Genomic DNA, 13,854 nt, shown 5'->3' with positions numbered 1-13,854 from the left:
AATGTGCTCAAATCAAAAATTTTATCAAACAATTTTCATCAATTTTAATCAAATAGTCCATTTTTTCCTTTATGGATTATTTTTGACAATTGAAGTGTTCATAAAATAATCAAAAAAAGGTGGCCGAAACTTTTAAGACGAAAGCAACACGTTACCACATTCAGCATATCACAATTCGGTTTACGTGTAATCCTATTGTAATTGACCACTAACACATTTAATACGATACGCCGATTGCGAGAGTATCGTAATATCTTTCTTATGTTTAACATAAAACATTCATACTTATTGACAAGAGGTCCTTATGTCGAATTCTCGAAAGACTTCAACGACCGGTATGTTTGTAAACACTGAAGGATTTGTTTTCAATGCTGTTGTAAGTTGACCAATTTTGACTTTCAATGGAATGCTTAATTATGCAATAATTCATTATGTGAAAATAGAGTGTAACCTCGATCTTCCTGTATTTTTAAAACGATTTTTTTTAAAACTTTTAATCACCTGGGGGAGACAGTGAAATCAGTTTCTTCACTTCGATCTTCGAGGATGTTACGACAGGGTTATTAAAATTATTAGATTGCATAAATCCACGGTGGATTCTTCATCGGGTTCGAGGCCTTCGGCGGGCCGGCAAAAATAAAAAGTGTCTCGATTGAAGAACGGGGGGGAAGAAGACAATTGTAGAAAAACGAGTGCGCCTTTTCTCGGATTTTCAGGGAGAGCGTTCGCCCCCTTTGCCACGCTATTTACCACACACGGTCACTTTTCAAATGATGCCATTTACTTTACTTTTCCCCACGCGACACAGATCGGAAAATGATACGGTTTACATATAAGACAGAAGGTCGGCTGGGAAATTTTCTCCGAGTACGTCCGCTCCAGTCCGACGACTGTGCTTTAAAGTTAAAAAACCCTTTCACGCATAAAAAGTAAACACTCTCACGTCGACGTAGGTTATCATATTATTTTTTTTCTATAAACAAATCAAGTTCCCAATTCAAATATTTCCTGGCCATCAAGTCTGGTCTGAACAATAAAGGGCCGAGTAATTAAAGACTATTAGGACTATCTACCATTGGGTGGATAAGTTAAGACTAATTATATAAAAAATTAATATTCTCCAACAGTAATTGTTTTTTTTAAAGTGTCGTTTTTTCACCATAAGAAAAATCAACCCCTGAAGAAAACCAAATTTCAGAAAGTGAATCAAAAGAAAACGTGAGGGTATAATGGTCAAAATAATCTAAAAAGACCAAACAGGTACATCTCATATTCTAAACCCAGTCGGAAGGATCAAAAGACATCCTTTAAAAAAAGAACCGCGATCCTGTGACGCTGTACGAGCAGCAAAGAACGTAATAAAAGAACGTTCACAGGCTTCGATGGGCTGTATCGTCCGAGAAGCTCTTCTTGTCAAATGCACGACTGGGAGATGACCTGCCGAGGATCTGAGAAGCAAGATCGTTTGAGGATAGGCCATATTCGATTGACACCTGATTTTGGGGAAACCATGCGCACGTGTCCTGCTCGTTGAGAAAGGTCGCTCAGTGTGTTACACTTGGAACCGCGATTCTATGACGCTGTACGAGCAGCAAAGAACGTAATAAAAGAACGTTCGCAGGCTTCGATGGGCTGTATCGTCCGAGAAGCTCTTCTTGTCAAATGCACGACTGGGAGAGATGGCCGCCGAGGATCTGAAAGGAAGGGATCGTTGGAGGATTGGCCATACTCGATTGACACCTGATTTTGGGGAAACCATGCGCACGTGTCCTGCTCGTTGAGAAAGGTCGCTCAGAGTGTTACACTTGGTCGAGGTGTGCCGCGCCTTGGCTCCTTACAGGGAGTAGGCATAGAACCCGACATAAATACAGTCCTTGGACCCGACAGTGGCTTGTATCCCCCGTACTGATTTTTAATGGAAACGGGGGTGTTTCTCCATCTGCAAATATTGTAAATAGCAAATATAAATGTGTAGCTCTAGTGCGTACGTACATATATTTGTTTGTTTGTGTATAGTCGTGTGTTCGTGGTGGTAAGTGGTCGATGGTGGAATATCGAGTATCTCATAAGACCCCAGAGTATGTTGGAGGCTGATATGCATTCATTGACAGTAGCGTCCATAAAAGAAGAATAATTTTTTTCTATTTTCAAGCCTTAAGATTCACAGATAATTTTCACTTTATCCTCTTAATTATAGTTCGCATTTTTACAAATATTAGTTGGGTCGTTTTTGATCATTTTAATCTTATTATCCTTACTGTTTTTGACTCTGTTACATGAGTGTCTGAATTTCGCCATTTTCAACGAGAAAAACCAACCACTGAAGATGACGAAATGCCAAAACGTCAAACAAAAACAGTAAGGATAACAGATGAAAATGATCGAAAATGGCCCAACTGCAGGTTTATTCGTATTCTAGTCTGGTAAGAAGGACATGTAAAGAGATATCCTTAAAAAGCAGAATTTTTATGAATTTTCGAGCTTAAATAATCACGACCAATCTTCAGTTTTTTGTCTTAATTATAGACAGTGCTATTTGTTTGTAAAATCGTTAGTTTGATCGTTTTCGATAGGTCTTGTTGGCCTCGCTGTTTGTGTAAGACGCATTTCTCATTGTTTTGACCATTTTGCCATTTTCAAAGAAATAAACCAACCACTGAAGATGACGAAACGCCAAAAAGCGACTAACAAAACACTGAGGGTAGGCAGGTCCAATGATCGACAATGACCAAACTAAACATTCATCTCATATTCTGACCCAGCAGGAAGGAAAAATCAAATCGTTTGGTAGTTTTCTATAATTCTGGTCTTCTTATCCTCGCTGCTTTTGCCCGGTTAGACGCGGTTCGTCATTTGCCATTTTCAACAAGAAACCAATACATACGACGAAATGCCAAAATGAAACAAAACAAACAAACAAATGAAACTGCAGGTTCATCCCATATTCCAGCCTAGTAAGAAAGATATATCGACAGAAATCCACCAAATAAAGACGTCAATTAGACCAAAAGTTTCAGTTAATACAAAGTAAATGTTTTTCATGTCTTATGATCTACATTAATTTTTTTACACACAAATTCTATCTTTTATGAACAATTTGGAGCAATTGAAGTATATAAGGAATATCTACCGTTACATAGAAATATTGGGAAATTTTTTGAAATAAACATCAATATTTTTGGCAGAATAGTAAAAACATAAGCCTTTGCATTTGAGACGTAAAGGAATTAATTTGTACTTCATTAAATTTTTGTTTTTCCAATTATGTTCCTGTCATACCCCAAGGAAGAATCCTCGGTTCTATTCTTTATTTATTTACAGGATTCCTGCTTTTGCTTTAACAGTAATTTCAACCTTCGCTGATCCTACAGCTCCTCATTCACTGTCCTTTCTCATAGAATTCTTCAAAATCATGTTCCCGTTATAGGAGTGAATGAAAGGTGTTTTTTATCTTGTCTACTCGAACCAGACCATCATATCACTTTTATTCTGTTCGCTATTTAGCACTTTGTAGGACGAGAGTGTAGTCAGTACACTAGATTTATTGTTATTAGGCTGAAAATTAAACTAACGGTGCTCAAAAGTACTTGACCCATCTTATACAGCACAAAACCAAAATGGACCTTTTGACTTGGCTACAAGTTTCTGACCTCAACAACCTCACTAATTCCAACCTTCCATTGAGTTAAAAGCTGGCAAGTGCGAACAATTCCTCTATTAGTCTGAAAAGAAAGGGACTCAGCTGATTTTAAAGGTCTTCCAGCAAGGAGTTTCACTTGGTTGTATTATTAAATACTGTTATGTGGGCTATTTATTGAGCCAACCCATTAATTTTTTTAATATTTTTTAAAAATTAATTAAGGTTTTTAGGTGAGATGAAAAAGCCAGTGTCACGAGCGGGATTCGAACCACGATCTACTCTACCACTTGAGCTATGTGACTTCGATCCACTCGGACATTAACTTCCCATCTCAACCCCACCTTTTGAATTTTCCCTCCTATTTTGCCATGTTTCAATTGTCGTAAATATCATTTGTCGCCGAGAATAAATACATTTGAAAAATGACAAAAAGGAGGGAAAATTCAAAAGGTGGGGTTGAGATGGGAAGTTAGTGTCCGAGTGGATCGAAGTCACGATAGCTCAAGTGGTAGAGTAGCGGCGTATCTAGCCGAAGGTCGTGGGTTCGAATCCCGCTCGTGACACTGACTTTTTTATCTCAACTAAAAACCTTAATTAATTGAAAGATATTAATTGGTCAAGAGGACCACGAAAACTAGTTTACCATAAAAATTTTTTTTATATCGATGGCTATGCATTTCGAAGCTCAGCTGCCAGCCTCCTCATCTTATTCCTTAAAAGTACTTAGTACATTTACTACTTAAGTACTTACTACGTAATGTGCTAGAGTACTTTAATAAATCATCTACATAACTATATTTAAAATCGTGTATAATAAAGTGCAGTGCACTTATTCTTTATAAGGAAATAATCCAGCACCAGCAACTTCCAGCTGATTTACTTGTAATGTTTCATTAAAGTTAGCTTGTAAAGGAAGAATTGGAACTATAGGAAGCCGATGAAATTGATTTCGGTCGAACAAAAAGTACCTGTTGCATTCGGCTTCCTTCCTGATCGCGATCGGCTTGCCCAATCGGTTACCAAACCTTTCAATTTACGAAAGCTACAACTTTCATTAAGAAAAAAAAACAATTGGCAAACGCCGAATGATCATGGGTCAAAAGTACAAGAGAAGTGAGGGCGTCGTAATCAGCTGGGGATGGTGGCAATCCTTGAAATTTTACAATCAAGGCATTTTTCCCAAATCTATTTACTTGAAAAAGATCAAATTTATAAATTACTGAGAAGAGAAATTATAAAGAGGGCTGTAACACAAATTCTATTTTGGTAAAGGGTTAGTCTGGACGGTCTTGTTCATGGCAAAGAACTTGTGAGAACACCACAGCTACTACAGAATAATGAAAATTAAACCTTGTAAAAGCATTAAAAACTGGAACTTAATGTTCCAAGCGTCCGAGCGTAAATCCGAACTTTGGTTTTTGATTATGGCCGGACTATAAAAGCATTTCTTCATAGCGCAATTCCCGCCGTCTAATGACGTGAAACGGAACGCAATATAATGGATAAGCGGAGAAAATTACACCGGTTGTGGGAACTTAATAATATGTAAAGATGATCTCTCGGGTTCACTGTTCGGGAATTTACCGACGTAACGAGCTGGCAAACTCGACAAGGTGAACCTTTCCCCCTGGTAACTATAACCGCTAAATAACTTCTACACGATAAATAGTCGTATAACATCTTTGGAACATAGTCGAATCAAGTCCAACCCTTAAAGTTGTATATTTTCTTATATATTGTTTGTATTTATTTGTCATTTTAGAGAATCAGACCTGCAGAAAAGAAAAGTTCAAATAAAATCTATGGAGTCTACCATAGGGCTTATGACATCTTAGTAACATCAGTAATGCAAGGACGAAACGCAAAAAGTTCCACCTTCTTTAATGATTTTGTACAAATTTGAACTATCTAAATTTATATCCCATTTGAAAAAAGCAAATGTTCTTATGTCAATTGAACAAAAAAAAACATAATTTATTGCTTAGTTGATAATGCTCATTGAGTTTGATGTTAAAAGGAATGCAAACGCAAAAAAGTAAAAACGAGTAGCCCTACTTGGCAATCCCTATCACGATCCGGATCGGCTCGTCTGGATTCCAGCAGGAGTCAGTAAACTTTGAGAAGGAAGAATCCGAAAAATGACGAGCCCGATCCGGGAAGGAGGTTGCCATCAAAGGGATACCCTTGAAAGTGACGTTTGGCTAGCGGTCCGATCGACAATGGTACCATTGTCTGGCTAACTGTCTTGGCAGATCCCAATTCCACTCTTTCTCCGCCGGGCTCCTTCCAACTTCGGGAAAGTCGATTCGAGTTGTCCCAGAGGAGGAGAAAAACCATTATCTCTTTATTCGGGACGCGTACACCCGGCACAGACGTCCTTCTTTGACTAAACATGACCTCCTCATTTTTAACGTTTTCCGGGGGTGCGGTTCACGTTTTCACTTGTCCTCAGTTTCTTAACATAAACCCCAACTGAGATAGAGTGATCATAAGTCATAAAAAATGTATATTTTGAATGGATTTTGCACGAACTGATGACATCAAGAAATGGCTTAGGCAGATAAGTACTATCATGTCATGTTTGATAAACGGTCAATTATTCTTAATAAATGCAATATAAAGACACACCTTGCAGAAAAGCTCACCAATTATCTCAGGTTAAAAGTTAGAATAGATGAATAAATAGATAGGTTAGGATAAATTGCATATGCCAATAGACAGTTAGAAGCAGTCTTCTACCAGAGTGGCATTCGCCAACAGGCATAAATAATTGAATAAAGAGAAAATCAAATGTAAATCTCTTGTCAAGACCTTAATAGTATGTGAATGACATCCTCATCAAGACGGCCTTCAAAGTAATACAGTAAAATTAAAAATTTCAAGGTTGTCCTAAAACAACGGGAGACAGACTGCGTGTTCGGGTTCTACTGGTCTGACAAATTAGCTGTGTTTATTTTTCTAACAAACAACCTAATCTTAACAGACCGACTGTCACGCAGTTTTCAATTATTTCAGTCTTGTTTGTTGTTTTTCCGACGACAACAAGTTAATGGAGAACTCTTGAGCAAGTTTCGTAACATCATCAGTCGCTGTTAAGAAAAATTCTCTGTCACGTTCCAGGCACTCGTAGGGTCACTCTGAGGACTTAAACAGCAATTGACCGGCGCTTGCTTTTTGAGGTAAATCTTAGCGGATTCTGATGATGCTAGTGTTCTAGGGTATATGCCATTCGAAGACATGCTCCCGGATTGTCAGTGAAGAAAGCTGAATCAACTCGCAACGTCTCTATTCTTAAGAACAAGTCTCTATATTTCCTTAAAATTAACTGCATTATAACAGGACTCATACCGACACCGGGAAGCATTAGGACAACTATTGAAATTCACTTTCTGTGTGTTTCTTTTCTATTTTTTATATTGGATGCAACACTGAAAATCTTTGAGTTCTTTATTTTAACAACATGGCTGTAAAACTAGAAATGGGATTTTTGTTAAAATTTGATACCCTTCGAAATACTTCTTCAGCAGAGCAATGTGTAAAGGAATTTATTCAAGTCAATTGATCAACTTTTCTAATTTCTACTCTGATGACGATTTTCTCGTGTACCTTTTCCATAAATTGCTTAGTTTTAGGCAGATAAATATCGTATCTATAAATTTAACTTAAATCTTAGAAATACAATCTGAGGTTATTATCAGAGTACAAAGTGACACGACGAAGTTTCAGTAAAAGTCGTTTTTCAAATAATTAATCCCATTTCAAACCGAGCATTCTACACTAATTCAGCAGTCGAATAGCAAAACCAGCAGGTAGGCGTGCTGTCCCGGGGAAAAAAACGAATCGGTCATCGGGCGAAGATTGAAATGGGCAGGAGTCGATCATGATTTTTATGGAGCGTCGGCCCCTTGGATAGAAAGGGAAGACTCCGGCTGATTTATGACCGACGGTAAGCGGAGCATGCTAATTTTAGCAGTATCATCGAGGGTTATCATTAAGACCTGACCTTGGCCACTCCGAAGCAATACGCGCTCTTTTTCCGCCTCAACCTTCATTCAGCCAGCTTTGGCTCGAACCAAATTTTAAAAAAGTGGTTTTATTGTCAAAAGATTAAGAAGAGGATGAGTTGATTAAGCAGAATGTATAAAAAAAAGCTTGTTTAAGAAACTTAGGATCATCGGTTTTATGCAGGTGAATGTGCTATTAAGGACGGAAATACATAGATTTTGGATATCATCCTCTAAATGTGCTAAAGGTTTCATAGATTGAAAGTTTGAAATGCCAAAGACAAAATTGCCTGTTCAAAGAAATTATTTGTTTCATAGTGCCTTAGTGGATCCTGAATTTTACGACCTTGACCAAATTTTTGATCCTTCCTTTCTCAATCTAACCGTTTTTTCGTTATCTTTCTTATCTAAACAATCGTTACAAGAAAATAAGTTGTGAGTAAACCGTAATCTAAACTTTTTTTGATTAATTAATATTTATGAAAGGTATCGATTGTGATAAAAAAATTCAGTGACACGAGCGGGATTCGAACCCACGATCTTCGGCTAAATACGCCGCTGCTCTACCACTTGAGCTATCGTGACCTCGATCCACTCGGACATCAACTTCCCATCTCAACCTCACCTGTCGAATTTTCCTTCCTTTTTGCCATTTTTCAATACCGTTCATAAATATTAATTAATTGAAAAATGTTAATTGATTAATCGGATCAACTGTAATGGACGTAAGGTAAACCTTGAAAGAGTTCACGATAAGCACACTGGCACAAAGGTTAACAGACAGACTGTTTTCGAGTAGACTGCTTAAAACTTTTGCATTTTTTCACGCAAAACACATTTAACGTAATTTGCGTGAATTTCCTAAAAGTTTAATTTATAGAAAAATTAAGTCGTGATAGGATCTTAATCGGTTACAATGCGACGTTCCGGAATTGGGCAAACTGTATAGGCAGACCCGCACCGCTCACGGTTCACGCGTGCTTAGCCTATTGTGGTCCTTGAGCCGGCCCTTTTTTTTTGTACTTTTGCCCGCCCTTGTTGAACAAAGGGATGGACAGGGCGGAGTCGTGTTGCCATCTTTTGAATTCGCACAGATGGACCGAAGGGTCGGCGTATTTCAACTGTTCGCATGCCGCACACGTGCAAAACTACGACTTTCGACCGTCCTACTGGGAAACGACTGTGTAATTTATTTCTCAGTCACGTCTCGTCTCTACCCTATTCAGAAATACTAAGACCAATCAGTAATTTGAATTCGGTTAATTATTCCTTTACTAAGGCAATATGACGATTTAATACAATTACAATGAAAATCTGTATGAGCAAAAAAGACTTATTTTCAAATAATTAGAAAAGAAGATTCATAAGTCTTAGCCAAAACATATATGCAGAGCATACAAATCTTTTTGAATGCCTCCATATGCGGTTTTTGGTCAGAAAGGGGTCTGTAGTTACCGCATCTTCAGTTTATGATCGCTTTATGGGTTCACCATTTTACAAGATTCTTTTGATTATCAGACCCACAAAAAAGTATTCTCTGATGTGATATAAATTCTATAATTTCTCATTCGATATTAAAGGTTCCTGGGATGTTGAAAAAATCAAATAATTAAAATCTTTGAACAAAGAATTGTACTTGAATTTTATTTTGAAGATTACTGGGCAATGAACCGTTTTTTTTTTACTAATTCAAAACTGACCAAACTATTCATCATACCACAGACATCAAAAAAAAAATCTTTGTATTTATATGACATTTGAAAATTATTTTGATCCAATATTAAATTTTGCTTTGTTTAAAAGTGAAGTGCTGGGGTACTGTTTGAATAAAAATGTTTATTCATTTTTTTAATACTGCAAATAAAAATCCTAATCGAGCTAAAAGAACGGTACAGTCAATACTGATGGCTCAGAAAAGGATAGAGGCGCAGGAGCTGGAGTCCTCGGGCCGAATCCGAAGACCGAGCTGACTCAAAACTTAGATACGCTACGCTTTTCCTCTCTGAAATTATACCAACTGAACACCAGAGAAATAAAAAGGCTAGGCACACATAAACAGCCATTTTTCCGCAGTTAAGGCCTTAAGTCTTATTTGAGGTAATAGCAAAAAGCGTTTGAAATTGTATGAAATCCCTGGCAGAATGTGATGAACCAATGACCTGGTCACTGGGCATTCGAAGGAGGGTGGATAGGTTGGCCAAAAAAGGAGCCAGTAAGAATTCTCCCCGAACACTATTGTGGCCTAGCACCTTGCCAGAAAAACCCTCTTAAAAGTACAACACCCCAGGCATGAGACTCGCGAAGAGTAATATTCATTGAAAAACGATCTCAAGAGACCCAGGATTATGGTCGGATTCCTGATAAAAGAAATAATGTGCGGATACTGTCAGGAAAAAGAAGAGAGCATCTATCTTGCAACTAGGAGAGGAAAAACAGCAAGCAACTGCAGCAAGCAGCCGCTGCCAAGGCTATGGAGGTTGATTAACAACCTTGAAGTTAGCCAGTGATTTATAAAATTAGGGGATCAAAATATATCTACTCAGTTCGAGGTGCAGAAGGCCATGTGGCCTCCTCTTTTTTCCCTATATATTAAATATATATATTTTGTAAATAATAGCAAGTTCCGTATTATATATATTATTATTTTTTAGTTTGTATGTTATTTCTATGTTTGTGTAGTGTTGTTAATTTAGTTTCAAGTAAATTAGTATCTTTATTTTCTGTTGATGGTGTAAACAAAGATATTGTAACATGTTTTGTGAGTGACTTATTTTTAGAAATAAAGTCGCGAGGATATACAGGTCTAATTGACCGAACTGGATTAAGACAGGATCAAAAGGATCATCACCGCGCTGACTTCAAGAAGAAAGGTCACGGTGTGTGCGTGTGCGCGCGTGCGTGCGTGAGCGGTTGTAAAATAGGGAGGATATACAGACCAAAAAATGAAAAGGACCATTTTACACTCTTTTAGTAGTATCCCATCTTTGTCTCATCTAAATCTTATTTACAACCGAAGTGGTGCTGGAAGACCTTCACTGAAATCGCTTATAAAACCCTGTTTTTCTGTCTATTTTTTTTATTTTTATGTTTTCAACCGTATTTCATGTTTTATTTTCCATTGAACCGAAGAATTCGGTAAACAGGAAGATTATGAAATTATTAATATTTACTATATCGACTAAATGGCAGTTATTGAAAGTAATTTCAGATCATACAACTGAGTTTAGCAAGTTGTTTTTAATAGTCTAAGAAGGTGTTTATTTCAGTTCAGACAGGAAAGTTTGGACAATCTTGACGGGGGGGATTTTTACCCCTGGGACACCGGGATTCGAATTTTGGTACGCCGTCCTTGAAAATTGTTCATAAACCGGTTTCCCACGTCAGGTTGCGAGAGATGATGTGCGGCCACAGATTTTTTTCCACTCGTATCCCCGGGCCCTGGTGCCTTTCTATGGCGTCGCACAGCCAACCGGTGCTTCCTTTATGAGCGCGAGGCGCGAGCACGGATAATTGACCGGGAATGGATAACAACTCACGGGCCGGTGACTCGGAAATAAAATTCAACACGATCCCATCTACGTCGACGTATTTGACTTATCAGCAGAAATAATTCATGGATTTTAACGAAAACAAGTGAAACAAGATGGTACGATGATTAATTCCAGCCCTGAAATTAGCCTGTTTAATTATTTCTTATGACATAAAAACACCATTATGCTTCAATTAACATAAACCTGCTCATTAATAATAAATTTATGTTAAGCTTGTACTTCAAAGAGCCTCTTTTTTATATGATTTTGACATGATTTAGATTAATTTTGAACATTTTGTATTGATAAGGTGCAAAAGAAAGATTTTTTTCCAGAATGATAAAATTTTACTGGGGTATTAAATAAGCAAAACATAGAAAAATAATTAATCGAATTTATCCATTTTTAAGCAATTTTGCACGTTTTTAACTAATATTTCACAAAAAAATTAATTTTCTCGAAAGATTTTTTCCAGAATGATAAAATTTTACTGGGGTATTCAATAAGCAAAACATAGAAAAATGTTTAATCGAATTTATCCATTTTTAAGCAATTTTGCACGTTTTTAACTAATATTTCACAAAAAAATTAATTTTCTCGAATTCTTCGTGCTACAATTTTTGCCAGAATCAGCAATATCAAAAATTTTATTATTATTATACTATTATAATAAGAGGTGATACTAGGCAGTTTTTGAAATTTGTTCAGTCTCACAGCACAGCTCTTGTTTACAGGAAGTTTGTCAAAAAAATCTGGGCTTGACCGTTCATATCGAAAATAGACTCAAGTTCAATGACAAAACATGTCGTGGTGCAAAAATTCAGCGCGATACATTGAACATTTCAGTAAAATTAAAACGTACATTAATTTAAAACAATTAAATACGAGGAAAAATATGTAACAATATGTTAAAAAAATGCTAGAATAGAACGATTTACTTTATTCCTTTGGACTTTTTTTCTCTTGTGGGGCAGTATGAAATTGCGAACTTTCACATAGTATTTTTACATGTTGTAATTAGTAAAATTCATCAAATCGGGATTTATACATTGATTACGATGAAGAAAATAAAATTTTCATGTTTGTTTTAAAGTATTTATTGACTTTGTTGTTAACTAAGGTAAGTAATATATTTTTATATTATTAGTTATTCTTGATTAATTTTATTTCAAATTTTAACTTAGAAACTTAAAGAGGCTTAATTGTAAAATAAGAAAGGCAGAGAGTTTCGAAGTTTCACATACGAGTTTGACATGTAATTAATATAAATCCAACAAATATGGATTTATACTTTTGTTACGATGAAGTAAATAAAATTTTCACTTTTTTTAAAAAATTATTTATTGACTTTGTTGTTAACTAATGTAAGTTTTATATTTTTATATTATTGGCTATTTTTGATTAATTTTATTTCAAATTTAACTTAGAAACTTAGAGAGGCTTATCTGTAAAGTAAGAAAGGTGAAGGAATTGCGAAGTTTCACATACAATTTTTACATGTTATAATTAATATAAATCCAAAAAATATGGATTTATACTTTTGTTACCATGAAGTAAATAAAATTTTCACTTTTAAAAAAAAATTATTTATTGACTTTGTTGTTAACTAATGTAAGTTTTATATTTTTATATTATTGGCTATTTTTGATGAATTTTATTTCAAATTTAACTTAGAAACTTAGAGAGGCTTAACTGTAAAGTAAGAAAAATTACGCGTTTGGGAATAAAGCTTGATGTTTAAATGATAGGATCGAGCTTTTCCTGTGTGTTTTGGTCATAATTTGTCAAACTTAACGGCTTGATTGAGATTTTTGGCAAATCTCGCACACACAAAAAACAACAAAAACTAAGTGAAGGGTTTTGCTCGATTGGGTGTACAAAGAAACACATTTCCCCAACGAGTTCCTTACCGGCTCAATTGGAATCACAATCAGTTATCCGGTATTTGACGAGAGATGATGCACAGACGGTTGTATCACAAATTTTGCGGGGTTCACAAAATGGGCAGAAAGGGGGCGAGAACAACCCCCGGCGGGAGGGGGCGTGAAAAGAGGGAAACCGAATGGGGGTGGGCGTCGGAAGCGTTCGGTCCAGACGGTTCGATACCGCATCCCCTTGCAACCCCGCCACGGTACGTCGTCGGTACGGATTGCGTACGGGTCGTGCGTGGCCGACGACGTGTCGTTATTTCTTTGGTGGTGCAGGGCCTTTGTGAAGAGCGGCGTCCGCGACGTGGCCGTCGGCCGTCCCCGGGGTGAATACGGCCCGCTGCGGGCTCCTTGCACTGACACTCGACCACTCGCGGACCTCTGACAGAATTGACACTTACCGTTTGCCTGACTCCTGTCGAATCGCAGATGGTCCGTACCGGTACGGAGGCACCACTATAACGTCACAAAGCTAACTGAGCCGATCTTCCGGCCTCCCACAAGCTATATATACGACCGTTGCCCCGGGGTTGCAAAGAGGGGGCCGCCCCTCTTCTCTTCGCTCCCGGCCCCGACTCCGAAGCCACCATCTCACCCGTCTCTTGTCAAACTCCTTCCAAAAATTGTTGTTATCCGGACATAAACAAAAACTTTCCCGGCCGCTCATCCTCCCTCCGGACGCCTTCGACCGTCTCCCCGGCTGTCAAGGTCCAAGAGGTCCGATCCTATGATAGTTTTCAAATTCATCCTGC

The 13,854-nt window shown here is 37.3% G+C and overlaps 1 protein-coding gene across 1 annotated transcript in view; it reads right to left on the bottom strand.

Moving 5' to 3' along the window:
* The window catches only part of LOC106661424 (filaggrin), a 36,402-nt gene extending 22,806 nt beyond the window's left edge, over positions 1-13,596 (bottom strand). The window contains exon 1 of the mRNA XM_014384795.2: positions 13,504-13,596. The gene's annotated coding sequence lies outside the window, so the exon portion shown is untranslated. The remainder of the gene's footprint in view (positions 1-13,503) is intronic.
* Positions 13,597-13,854: the final 258 nt, after the last annotated feature.

Source organism: Cimex lectularius, unplaced genomic scaffold, assembly GCF_000648675.2.
Source record: "Cimex lectularius strain Harlan isolate CLEC.00 unplaced genomic scaffold, Clec_2.1 scaffold16, whole genome shotgun sequence".
Taxonomy (NCBI): domain Eukaryota; kingdom Metazoa; phylum Arthropoda; class Insecta; order Hemiptera; family Cimicidae; genus Cimex; species Cimex lectularius.
Note: the sequence above shows the minus strand (reverse complement) of the source record. Positions and strands in the feature narration are given on the sequence as shown.